The following is a 14,547-nucleotide window of genomic DNA, read 5'->3' on the forward strand; positions in this document are numbered from 1 at the left end:
ACCAAGTTAATTAACTTCATTCCTTGTGGTTAATTATTATGTTGACTGGGTATAAAGAAAGCATCCTAGAAGTATTGGAAATTACTGTGCCGACTCAGGAACACTTCTGAAGTTCAGACACGGTGTGCAAACTGGTTTGTTGCTGCATCTAAAAATGGAAGTTAAAACTGTGCAAAGCCAAACACATAAGGCAGAAATGCTGCCTTGTGAGGTCTTCTCTGGAGGCGATATTAAAACTAAAGAACATATCTAATTTAAACATCTGTCAGGGCAACAATACATATACGATATACAGTCAAGTGAAAATGAAAGTTTCCACTCCATGCAATCCTGTGAGACACTAAGTACAGTATTCAGTAGCTTAAAACCAATTTTAGAAGCAATAATGTGACGTTATTGTTGTTTATATGAATTTATCAGTTTCTCACATTGCTGTGGATGAATTTTGGTCCGCTCTTGTTTACAAATTACTTTAGCTTATTGAGGGTTAGCACGCAGAGCTCTGCTAAGTTCCACAACAACAATATAAGTAGGTTGAGGTCTGGACTTCAATTTGGCCATTGCAACCCCTTGGTTCTCTCCTTTTTTAATTTTTTTTATTTGCTTTGTGCTTGGCCTCATTGTCCTGTTTCATCAAATTTCCCTCAAGCTTTAGCTGTCAGACCGATGTCCTGACATCTGACCCTAGAATACTTGGTACACACAGAAATTTATGACTAACTCCATGACTGTAAGGCGCCCAGGTGGTCAACAGAACAAACCAAATCATCACCCCTCCACCAACATGCTTCACAGTGCTTCACAGTTGGTATGAGGTATTTAAACTGTTATCCTGTGTTTGCCGAATGTGGTGCTGTGCAGTGTGACTAAACAGCTCCACTTTGGTCTCCTCTGTCCAAAGAACATCATTCCAGAAGCCTTGTAGTTTGTTCCGATCTAACTTTCCCAACATAAGTCACGCTGCCATGTTGTTTTTAGAGAGAATCGGCTTTCTACTGCCAACACTTCCAAACAAACCATACTTGATCCCTATTTTCAAATAGTCCTGCCATGAACATCAGCGTTTAACATACTAAATGTGTCTGACATGGAGCTCGGACTCAAGAGCCTCTGGAGTTTTGTTCATTTGCTCTCAAGTCATGGTCTTTCCTTTGGGTGAATTTACCAGCATGTCCACTCCTTGGAACATTTTGGCATTGTGTTAATACACACCCGAATGCTGCTCCAGACCAGCAAACTGTTCAAACTACTGTTTTGTAGCAGTTCTTACAATTGCTGGTAATCAGTTAATCAACTGGCTGTTTATTGTCCACATCCAGTAGGGGTGTGCTTAGTTTTCCACAGGACTGCACAGACTCCCTTCGAAAACTCTTTTTCACATGACTGCACACTGCCAGGTAACATTTGTTTCTGGGAAGGCTTTGCTTATTTCAACAAGATAACAGTTAATCACATTCTGCACGAATAAACATTCCTAGTGCTAAAATGGCCTCCAACAGTTCAGAGCTGTGACCCATTGAAAAAATGGCATATTTTCAAAATAACATTAGAACAAAGAAGTCTCAAATTGTTGTGCATCTAAACTCTGATATCAAGCAAGCATGGGAAAACATTTTTCTTTTAAAACTACAGCAGCTGGTTTCCTCAGTTCCCAAATGGTTACAGTGTTGTAAGTCGAGGTGATGCAATGCGGTGGTAAACATGCTCATTCTGAAACCTGAAACCATTCTTTAAAAATATCTTTGGCATCATTTATTTAGACAATACCATTTCTCATCTTTAGTATTTGATATGCTGTCCTTGCTAAATTTGTAATTAGTTATTTGGTTTATTTGTTTGCGCATAATTGCATTCTTATTTTTATTTACTTTAAAGCATCCCCATTTTGGAAACAGGGCTGAAGCAGTGAGTAAATGAAAGGTGGATTTCAGCAAATTTATACATTAATTTTATATAAATATATCTACTACACATCTTGTTTTCTTAGAACAGATGTCATGTTTGGTTAGGCTCAAGTTTTAACAAGCTTGAGTTAAATTTATATGAACTGTACAGGGTTAGGCCCTAGATCAGGTTCGTCCAACTCCAGGCCTCATGGGCCAGTGTCCTGCAGGTTTTAGATATCACCCTGGGTCAACACACCCGAATCAAATGATTCGTTCACTATCAGGCCTCTGGAGAACTTCAAGACATGTTGAGAAGGTAATTTAGCCATTTGAATCAGTTATGTTGGATCAAGGACACATCTAAAACCTGCAGGACACCGGCCCTTGAGGCCTGGAGTTGGACGCCCCTGCCCTTGATGCATCGTAGAGAAGGCAGGATATCTCAGCTTCTTTGACTCCAATTACAAAAAGAAATCTGCCCTTCATGACTCACTCAACTATATTAAAGATGAAGAAAAAAAATCACCATAGCACTCCTTTAAAGACATTTCAAAATAGTAGAAAACAAGGAACCATTGCCTGCACATTAATGAACTCAAATATTAACGTTCATGAAATATTAACCAAATCATAACTCGTGCAGCCCATTTTTTAATAGCAACTTTCAGAAAAACAACATTTAATTAAGGTTTGTTGTCTTTATTTTCAATATGGCATTTTTATCCCCAAAAGGAAATAAAAGGGAGCGTGACAGAACACACAGTAAAAGAACTTCATGAATGGGGAGAGGCTGTGTGTATTTATTGTTTTCAGCCTCAGTCCACCCAAAAATGGGAAATGGCTTACAAGGCTAAATATGTCTTCAACAGCCATGCACAAAGGACTAATTACAGCTTCCTAGATAATTGCTAAATTTGGATAGTTGAGGGCAGAGTTTGCATCAGCAGGTGATGGATTAGCTCAGTAACCACTAGTCGCATTGTGCTTTGTGTAATACACAATGTAGTCTGACCTAAAGGATTGTTTTGATTGTGTTTTGGTGCCAAAATAAGATAAAGCGAACCCCCAGATGACTTCATCTGCCAGATTCTTGCTTGCTATGCAGAATCTCCATCAAGCACATCAAACTGCGCTAATTAATTATTCCATAAGTGATTTATCAACAGTTATTCATGGATAGTCGCACATCATGTAAACCCCTCACCATTCATCACCTCAAAATGTCTTCATCAATATTCTCCAGAAAGCAACAGATTGCATGATCAGTCCTTCAGTTCATTGACTGACAGCTGATGATGGATGACAATGGGCTACAATAATTTGCTTTTGGAATGGCTTCAGAACAGCAAAGCCCAAGTAATACCTTGCTTTAAGCCACAAAGGAGTGGAGATGTGGCTTACGGGACTCGAGCTGGGTATGTAATGACGGTGAAATTATCCTATTCAAAGAAGCAGTAAATATTTCTCCAACGGTGGTTGGTTGAAGACAGAGACTGGACAACAAAGACAAAGCCAGCGGGGAGGGAGAGCGCAGGCAGAATTGATTTTTATACTGCCTTATCGCACCCTGTCACAAGTCCACAAACACAGGCTATGATTTGTTTTTGAGCTTCTATTCACATGCTTGAATTATTTAACAGAACACAGAAAGGCCTAAACAACTGGTGAAGAAAAGCTATAAAAAAGACATGGCAAAAGGGCAGAGGTAGTAACTACTGTTAAGTACATTTACTTAAGCAATTTCACTGAAGTACAAACTAATTTTGAGAATTTCTTTTTTAAAACTTTTAGTTTCTGCTCCAATACGTTTTGGTTCCCAGTATACTAATGAATAATCATATGCCTTGTTTTGAGTAACTGGTGTCAATATGCATCTATTTACACTGCCCAATGCTCACCTCCCTGTCTTCACTCACAAGTATCTTTCCATGCTTCTACAAACATTTGTGAAAGAATGAAATGTTAAGAATGACAAGAGGTTAACAACTTTCTGCAAAGTCAGGTGCAACAAGCCTACAAACTCATGTAGCCTTCAGATTAGCTCAAGAACACTGTGTTGAGAGCTTCATGGAATGAGCTTCTATTGCCAAGCCTTACATCACCAAGCACAATGCAAAGCACTGGATGGACAGACATTTATGGGTGCTTTTTTGTTTAACTCTTCATGGGATGTTTCAGTGGTCTCCTGGGAAACCTAGCGTCCTGTCATTAATTTAAAATGTGATTTTGTCATGTATCACTCACCTAAACAATGTTGCAGACCAAGCAGGATTAGCCCAGTGTTAATGGTGATGCTAACAGCAGTAGAAAAAGCACTGACAGATGATGGTGGCACCAGAATGTGCCGTAAATCCCTCTGCCAGCCTTGTTTTGTCATATTAATGACACTTGCTCATAAACACCCCCCCCCTCCCCTCACTTTGCCACTCTCCCCAGTGGTGAAAGAGGAAACATATGCTCTACTCCTTTGGGGCTTGTACAGAAGGACTCATCTGTGTGTGTGTGTGGGTATATGTGTGTGTGTGTGATTATGAATTCATCCACACAAATGCATGATATATAACTAACTGCTATAACTGCAAAAATGTCTGTGTGCCTGTGTACCTCTGCTGATGCTTCACATCTGTCTCAAACAGACGCCTGGCTCTCTGGGGCAAGTCTGAACTTGTGTGTGTCTCTGTGCACGTGTGCGTGTATGTGTGTGTGTGCGTGTATGTGTGTGTGTGTGTGTTGTCATGCTGCTGGAAGATTGCCAAGCTGAGCCCAAGGCTGCTATCCCTCCCTGTGACAGGCTCCAACTCATAAGGAGGGGTCCACAATGAGTCAGAGTGACACAGAAAGACAGTGGGGGGTTAAATGCCCCTATGGGTGAATGATCACACCACCTTTAAACAAAGAGGTTTACAAAAGTTGCACCATGGGGGATAGTTAGTTGAAAAGAAAAAGTCAAAGGTTAAACAAACTATATAATCCCACTGAGTGGGGAAACTACATTTGAGTTCCTCTTGTCACTTAGCATTTAAACACAAAGTGTATGATCACACTGTTTGTAAAACAGCACCAACTACATGTTTACACTGCTAGATGTGGCCGGCTATACAAGGACACACACACAGTAACAACTGTACTTGTAAATCCTACTACTCTAAAATGCATTTTGACATCCTTCAGTTTCCCTTAATGCTGACAAAGCACTAGTGCTATAATTTCACTTTCCCAGTTTGTCATTCCAACAGGTCATCTGACTGTTTAGATAACAAGTACAACAGCACAGAAAAGCACATTGAATTGCAGCAGATGACCGCCCCTCCCTGAGCCTGGTTCTGCTGGTGGTTTCTTCCTGTTAAAAGGGAGTTTTACCTTCCCACTATCGCCAAGTGCTTGATTCTTTGGAGTTTGTATTATTGTCAGGTCTTTACCTTACAATATAAAGGCCTTGAAATGACTGTTGCTGTGATGTAGAACAATGTAAATAAAAATGAACTAAACTTAATGACGTTTTTGCAATTGGGAGAAGTAAACAGTCTGTTTAACACATCTGACATGCACGTGAAAGGTCACTGGTTTGAGAATGGGAGGACACACGAAGAGTTAGTTAGTGCACTACACTTAAGTTAGTGTACTCGTGCTGCTTCCAACACCAGATAAATGGGATGCTTGCATCAGGCATAAAACTGTGCTAAATCAAATGAAGATCGATCTGCTTTTGCCACCCCTTAGTTAATAAGGGAGATGCCAGAAGTACTTATAGTGATTACCGTACTGTACATTTCATTCAAGTTGCGAATATCCCTTGATGCCACTTTAAAGATAAGATACCTTTATTAAGATAAGATACCTTCATTAGTCCCACAAGGGGAAATTTCATGTTTCCCCTTGTGGGACTGCAATAGTTAGCTGTCAGAGTTTTTTTTTTCAGTATTATGTCAACTAAATAACAATCTGTTCCTAAACCTAACCAAGTATATTTTTGGTGCCTCAACAGGTTATGTAGTTTTGGTTTTATCTAAACTTAACAAGTGGATGAGAGTAAATGGAAAAGCTCCGCATGAAAATCATCTCATGTCTGAGAAGCTTGGGCCTTAATCTCCATCAGCAAACAAAGATTGTTAGTAGGTTTGTAGGTGACACCTGGGCGTCATAGGAAATATTCAAGGCTCTGGCTGCATAGGTAACCCTCTTGTATATTTTCAGCCCAGTCAGCGTTTCCACTGCTTGCCTCTTTTCATTGCAAAGTTAAAAGTAGTTTAAATCAGTATACACCTATTTTGCTGTGCTAGTGGGTATTTTCTTCTTCTTTATTATAAAAATAAATAAATAATCTCTTTGCTTCTTATTTTGCTGTGGTTGGTGGATCAAGGCTAAGGGTAAACATGTCTGGTATCTGACAGAATGGCAGTATTTGACATCCAGGGATGAGTACTCGTTGAAAGAAACCAATCTGTGCGTAGACCTGTTGTGAAAGCCAACATTTTGTTGATGGCTCACAGCACCATGACCTCCCCACTCTGAAGTCTCTAAGGTTCTAGTTTACTTTCCTTCTTTGAGACATGTTCATAATGGATGCTATATATTTAACACTTGAACAAACTTATGATATTTTGGGGGTATTTTCTGAAAAGACTGAATCAACAAAGTTCATACCATCTCTGATATTTGAGGCACTGGTTATGTTGTGAACATCTGCAAAAAATATCAGCTCACAGCAGCTGTTACGGCCCTAGCAGGGCCTCATCCTGAAGGTGCCTGTGTGGGTGTGTCCTACAATCTCCCATCTGCCTGAGGTGCCACCTTCTTTCTTTTGTGCAGCTGACTCTCGTCAGTAATTAAGAGTATTTAAGCACAGGGAAAGGTGAGCTCTGGGCCAGAGTGCCATTAGTGTGGTTACAGCTTGTGAGCTGTGCTTTTGCGGTTTGCAGCTAGTGAGCTGCGTGTCTGTGTTTGCAGCTGGTGAGCTGCTCTCTCTTTTTGACTTACTTTGTACTTTATTGACCAACGCTTGAGTTTTGTTTGTTTCTTTAAATGGTGATAGCGGCTTGTCCGTCTCTTTTAGTTAGTTTTAATACAAACTTTAATAAAGCTATTTACTTTAACCATTTTGCCTTCTTGTCTCCTTTTTCTGACCCGGACACTTTTTGTTACTTCCCCTCACCGCCTAGACCCCTCAGGGGAACGTAACAGCAGCTGATCCCCTTTCTGCTCCTACAACTGGCTCTTTCATGTAGCTCATGCTACTTAAGCTGCTTTCACCTCACCACAGCTGATTTGCACCTGCAAGCTGCTATGCAACCCACCTCCACCGCAGCTCCTCCTGTCGATCTCTATCTGACTTAAATATAACGGCCCTCTTTGATGCCTACGCCGTTCTGTGCTGGGGTCTTGGTGTTGTTCTCTCTGCCTCCAGCTCTCCATGTATGCACATACAAGGACAGGGAGGTGAGCACTCCCCACCTTATGCATTTCACGTACATGCATGAAAGGGCAGGTAGGTCCCAGAACAAAGCCAAGCTGCCAAATATAAATTACTGCACATGGAAATATCAGTCTTCTTTTCAGTAATGGTGCTGACTGAAATAGTATTCCTGAATAGCAACATGATGGAGGACATCAGTCTTCCTCTATGTTCCCTCAAAATTAATCAAAATACAATATTAGTATGCTCCTGTTGTTAACTTTCTCCATTCAAACAGCTACATCAAAAGTAGTAAATGACCAGAGACTTTAAAGTGCTTCTAACGGCATCTAATCACTCTTCTAGAACTGAACGCAGCATGCATAAAATACACAATTGTGTAACTTTGTTTTGCTTAATAACCCCAGTTGCCTGAATGCTGTCTCATTTACATAGAACACTGTATATCTAATAAAAAGAAGTAGTCGGTCTCTTTTCAATGATGTAAGTATCTCAGAAAATGAAAAGCATCCCAAGCAGTTGAGATGCATTTAAGTGGCAGGTGGGATTTCAACCCAGTTAAACCATACGCCGACACAATCAGATAACAGCTGCATGTTAAAGGCAGGCGATGCATGTTAATGTCAGGTTAGCATTGTTCAAAGCTTATTACATATTCATCTGCGCTCATTATTTATAAACACTGGCACTCAAACAGACTGATAGTATTGAACACTTCCAATACACACACAAGTCAACATCCAACACAAAGGGAAAGGACTCAATTAATCTTTGACAAGAATTAGCCGAGAGGCTGACTCGTCAGATTCCTCGTGCAAGACCGGAATGGGAATAAACAACCTCAACTATGCCAGTGGGATCAAATGCACAACACAACACAGGATAGTAACTTCATCACTATGCAAGGAAATTGCATTTCCATATCGACAAGAATCCTCCTCGGAAGCATCCACAAGAGACTCCACGGAGGCCGGCGTAATCTCAATAGGAGGTGATTTCGCTGCATGGTAATCCAGTTCAGTTTTCAGCTTCGTGAGCCAATCCTGCTGACTTCACATGTGATAGTACTGATCCAACATGTGATTGATGGCTATGACGGCTTAAAGAGACAACCAGAGAGCTGGAATCTTTATAGATGTTACATAAGCATAGTTTAGTTGTCACTGGAACTACAACCTAAGCCAAAGTCATAAACAGTTTTATGTCCCACATGTAGAGCTGGGCGATAGAACGATAACGCTATGTATTGCGAAATAACTTTTTCTCGATAGAAAAATTAAACTATTGCAATAGGCCTCATCTCTCTTGCGCTCTTAAAAAAAAAAAAGAACAGCCAATCCAAATTAAGTAGCGCAGAGCCGAACCAATCACAGCCGCAGCGTCACGTCACGTGACTTGTTATGTACAGCACAAGTGCCAAGCCGCACGAGTGTATTTGTTTGGGAAGCAGCCAGCCGCCGTGCCGCCCGGGTAATGGAGGAAATGAGTGTGCCGACTAGAGAAAACCGAGAGCGTGACCGAAGGTTATCGAAGAGAAAACAGATGATGGTTCCAATGCCGGAGAGCTTGTCGAACGGAAGGGCCATAGAAGTTTCGTAGTGTGAAGGTATTTCGGCTATTTCAAGTCTGACAAAAAACAGAGTAGCGCGCACTGTAAATTGTGCCGAAAGCAAGTCTGGAAATACACTAAAGCGGTGCATGCTCAATCTCTGACTGAAAGCGCTAATTCGTCATTCGGCTTTTGTCAGACTAAAGTAACTGTTAAAACTGTTTGAAAAGCTAAGCTATACAACAAGGAGAGATTGAGAATTTCCTTTTAGTTCTCAGTTTATTTGATATTGACAAAAGTTAGTCAATTTTGTCTGTTCTTCTGTAAAACAAACTAAAATTTATTTTTTTAGAATTAATATTTTGTTTCTAAGTGGAATTGACAATTTAGTCTGTTTTGTTTGTTCTATTTTGAAACTTAAACGCTTTAGCGGCTGCCCTTTGTGTAGTTTGCAATATTTGCCTTTATTTATCTGAAAAAGTCTCGTGTTCCTTAAGTACATCTACCCTGTTGAACTTATTATGGGAAATACATTTTTAAATCAAAACAAGCTGCTGATTATTTCAAATATAGTTATTTGGCTTATATCGTGATATATATCGTTATCGCCTGAAATGAAAAAAACATATCGTGATATGAAAAAATCTTATATCGCCCAGCTCTACCCACATGTAAAAACACCTAAACTACAACATTAAAAAAGTAGACTGATAGACTGAGATACACCAGATATCTGCCATTACTGTTTTACATTATAATATTTTTATGAAGCAATGAAACATATTCCTCATTTTCTAGAGTAACATCTATCTATCTATCTATCTAAGCAAGTATATGAGATATATTACACATATTACAAAATAGCTTCATATTAAAAAAAAAAAGATACAGGTAATATGCATCGCTTTTTTCCACAATGTCTCCAGCACTGAGAATATGAACTTGTGCTATAATTAAATGTAATTTCTGTGCCCAAGAAGTATCTCAGGTTTGTTTTCCAAGTAATGTCTTCTAAAACTGGTAGTTTAATAAATCTCAGAGAACGTCTGTTTGCATTCTTTGTTTGTTATTTGTGTTCCCAGCACTTCTCTCTGTTTCATCTTTATTATACTTGTTGATGTTTCTTCTTTTCTTAATAAAAGTTTATATAATTTATATAACATTGTGGGGTTTTAAAGTAGTTTCCACTATAGCTGTTAATAATCTATTTAAAATAGAAGACTACATATTATGCACGTCTCTTTTCTCACTAATCTAAAGCCCATGAACTGAAAACAGTGTTTTAAGCATTTGGTTCAAAATCTGTGTCTCACAAAATCTCAAAGTAGTGCAAAAATATTACATCACAAACATTATATAATAACATATTTTAATAAAACTATATAATACATTAAAAAATAAAATAGTTATCACTGAATGTCCTGTTGCTTAACTTTGCTGACGAGCACCTCAGTGTCGGTGGACGTGCAGTAACACCTGACTGTGGCTTGAATCGTGGATAGGAACGGGTTTCACTTTCTTTTGTCTGGTAAGCGAAGCAGACAAACACAGATGGCGCACTTCCTGCTGGTGCAAATTCATAATTGAAACGTGTAGCATATATTCCCCCATTACATTCTGTGAGCTGAGGATAAACAACATATTTCTACACGAGATGTGTATTCTCTTTCTTTTTTTTTCTTGGCTTGGTGGGAATAATAGTCACGTCAACTAACAGGTTTTGACAGAATGAGGTTTCACTCATATTAGCATCAAGTGTGACAAGTGAGAAGTTAAGATTCTTGGTAGAATAAAGAGCCGACGCACTGACAGGGCAGTATCTGCGAGGAGTCCCCTGGTTTTCTCACTGCAGAAATTGATCATGACAGCTTATGCTAACGAGGCACAGCGTTTGGCACACTTCTTCACTCACAAGGAAGTGACTTTCTTCCCTTTTTTTCTGTTTTTTTAATGTTGAAAGGTGTTTTTAGGAGAGTATCTGCGAGTCGGTTATGAGATGAAAAATCAGCCTATCTGTCCCCAGCTACACTGTTTGCCTTATTTGTATGTAAATGTAGGTATATGAGTGTGAATTTGTCTCGACATTTGGGGTTTGAGAGTGTGTCTGTGTGTGTGGGCGTGCGTGGCTGTCCTTCAGCTGGCTGTTCAGTTGGATAATTAGCTTTTCATAAACGCGGCGAGGTTAGAACATGCAGGCTTCTAATGATGACTTTAATAACTACCGTGCTGCCGAGCACAGTGTGCGAATGTGTGGCTATTTAGGGACATGAGAAAACATATGTGTGTCTACATTGAGTCTAGAGTTTCTTTTGAACACATACACAAATGAACACACACGTCCAGGAACACCTAACCTTGTGAATGTATTACCCTTCTTGACAGCCTCCAGGCTCTTAACCCCTGAGCCAGTGTTAAATACACATGTCACGGTTAGGTGTGAGTCCTGGGAGGAATTATGAATATGACTTGCTTTGTAAGGCAGTGAAATGTCCCCTACGCCTAATTACTCTGTAGAAATGGCACAACTTTGTGCCAAGGGAAAAGGCACAAAGAACAGGCGAGCTATACTCCTTATAGACAAACTTCTAGTCTTCTGTTGCTTATTATTGCTATAACTTGGTTGTATTTCAAGTGTGCCCATCCCAAAGGCTCAGTGCTTACATCTGTAGCTGCAACGGTGACTTCTGAGCTTTCTATCCAATGTTTCACAGGAGCACCGGCAAAAGCAAAAATCATATAATGAGTTACCCTAAACGATTATAGAAAGGAATTTATACATTATGGCCCTTGAGCAGGAATTGTCAGGAGTTTAACTGAAAAGTAATTTCCCCACATAGGCTGCTTCATTTCAATCATTTTTAGAGGCACAAAAAACTATTCAATAACCAGAAAAGAAACGTAACATTATGTTTCACACTGTGATTTTATGGGTAGATCTCAGATCTAACTTTTGATCCCTTCCTGATTAAAAAGTTGGAACGATCAGCCCTAAAACAATAAATCTGGGGGTTTTAAATAAACGCTGACTTTATAGCTGTTTAGTTCTACTCGGCAGAGATCTAGAATAATAACAATATTTCTTTTGTCAGAATATAAAACCACACAAAACCTTCAATGATACAAGAAACATTGGGTATGGAGAGAAAGGAGAGAAAGAAAATTTGGGTCACAGTCAAGCTGCAACCTCAGATGTTGAAAATTGCATCAAACACCTTCTTGCATTTGCTCTAATGGCCACGAGTCTGACTGCAAAAGTGAGTCTCCATAAACTCTTTTTTTTAAAATGCCCAACTACGTTTACAATGTTTACAGACATGTTTTGGTTTCTGTGAACAGTTTCTGTTTTTTCAGCTTTCACATTCATTGAGGTCCTGGTGTTTTCAACAGTGTTATCTGAAAAATATAGTTTGCTACATGGAACACATCAGCCAAGACCTTTCAGTTACATTGAGTGAAGTTCTCATATTCTATCACTAGGCACCATTTAGCATATACAGTATGTGTGTCTGTGCATTGCACCTTTATAGTTTATGAATGTAGTTTCTTACCAAGATTGCTAGCTTGATCACTAAGCACTCTATCCTTGGAAACTTCTGTCTGAAAAAGCAAATTGCTGCAGAAAGCAAATTGCTGGTCTGCAAAATGTTGGTTCTGTAATACTGAATAAAGTTTGGAGATTATTTTCCTGCATGTTATGTCAGAGTTGAAAGGCTGCAGCCTCCAAAGCACCTACATTACATGCTGGTCAAGTAACCAGCTGCATTAAATGGTCTGAACTTACTGTATACATCAACCTTTTAATGTAGCAGTTCTACAAAGTGCTTTATAATGTGTTTCTCATTCACACACGCACCCACACACCCAACTGCCATGAAACAACTGGCATGTCACAGGAGGCGCAACTTGGGTGTCCGTGTTTTGCCCAAGGACACTTTTCCAGGCGGACGTGCCGGAGATCAAACTGCAAACTCTGCAGTTACTTGACAACGTGCTCTACCACATGAGCCGCCCTACGGCTATAACGTGGCCTCAGCAGATGCATCATAATGATTTCTTTGTTAATAACATTTCTGTGCGGTTAAGTCATTCCTGCTTATGAGATGCATTTTTTTCTCAAAAATCAGCACTGCTTGACTTTTTCATTAATGCCTGAGCTGAATCATTATTGTGTTAAATCAATAGACACAAAATGGACATTTATTACATTTATGGCTCCTTGCAACAAAGGCTGAGAACACTTCACAGCTCAGATTTGACAGAGGTCAGCCCTATAGTGTAATTTGTGTTTCATTTAAAGCTGACCTGAGCAGAAACTGCCTCAAGGAGTTTAAGGTGAATTCATTCAAGCTTTGCACTTTGCTGACAAGTGACTAATGCAGTAGCCAAGTAAAATATATCTGAGGGCAGCGGCAAGAAGAGTAATTTTGGGGAATCCATTAAAATGGTGCTTTGACTCTGAGTCATTAATGTCGTTGTTTATAAAAATGTCTGTTTCGGTGGTTTTTGACAAAGTCGTCAAATGTGGAGGAATGTAAAATTTTTATTGGCTCTCCAGGATGCATATATTCAAAGTCTGACATGGCATTTTGAAAAAGAAAGAAACATCTCATTTGTGTGCAAAAAACTCACACTGGGAGACAGATTTGTATAGCCAGAGCAGAGAGAGCATCCATTTGTGAATGCAGAGGCAGTGGAACAAAATATTCAAACACTGCAGTCTGTAACAAAGAGAGAAGGCCTGACGGAAAAGAAGGACAGCGTCTGACAGCAAGCGCTGGCTGAGCTGTAGCCAGCCAGGGGAAAAAAATACTACAGGGAGAAGTAGGGCAGCAGCCAGTGGTTAGCAGAGCAGGAATATATAGAGGGTAGAAAGATGAGTTTGAACTCATCCTGTGTCACTCCTGATCCCCTCCCCTGTCCTCTTTAGCGGCTAATTTTCTTGACTGCCTTCTCTCTGTGCTGTTGATGTGTCATGTGTAATTTAAGCACAGCCTTAGGCAGAGATTCGTCTTCTTCCCTGCTAGCTTCTTTGTAAATCGGAGCAAGCAAGTGAGCGGTGCAGTGAAAGGCCAGCCTCATCCTTTGAGAGTTGCCAGCAAAAGGACAGGCCATTTAAAGCGTTCCCAAATTCATTTCCCCTTCAGCATCAGGTTGTCTGTACCAACCAAACTGTTTCTACGTCACAGCAGGCAGTGAGTTATGTTGATAGAAAGTAATAGTGTGACATAACAGAATGCCTGGGAGCTTAGGAGGGATGTAAAACATTATCAACAGCGTGAAGGCAGGGACAGGAATGCAAAACAAGCGCACAGAGATGAAAACAACCACACAGAGCTACACAGCCACCGCACAGGCATGCAAAGCAACCATTCAAAGATGCAAAACAACCACAAAGAGATATAAAACAACCACAGAGAGATGTGAAACAACTGTGCAGAAATGCAAAACAACCAAACAAAGATGCAAAACAACCACACAAAGATGCAAAACACCCACAGAGATACAAAACAATCACCCAGAAATGCAAAACAATCACACAAAGATACAAAACAACCACAGCGAGATGTGAAACAACTGTGCAGAGATGCAAAATAACCACACAAAGATGTAAAATAACCACACAAAGATTCAAAACAACTGCAGAGATGCAAAACAACCACACAAAGATACAAAACAACCACAGCGAGATGTGAAACAAC

The 14,547-nt window shown here is 39.9% G+C and overlaps 1 protein-coding gene across 1 annotated transcript in view; it reads right to left on the reverse strand.

The window, feature by feature from the left end:
• LOC100697909 (calsyntenin-2) overlaps nucleotides 1-14,547 on the reverse strand; it is a 309,840-nt gene that overhangs the window by 113,679 nt on the left and 181,614 nt on the right. The window lies entirely within an intron of this gene.

The sequence above is a fragment of the Oreochromis niloticus genome, linkage group LG14, assembly GCF_001858045.2.
Source record: "Oreochromis niloticus isolate F11D_XX linkage group LG14, O_niloticus_UMD_NMBU, whole genome shotgun sequence".
NCBI classification, from domain to species: Eukaryota; Metazoa; Chordata; class Actinopteri; order Cichliformes; family Cichlidae; genus Oreochromis; species Oreochromis niloticus.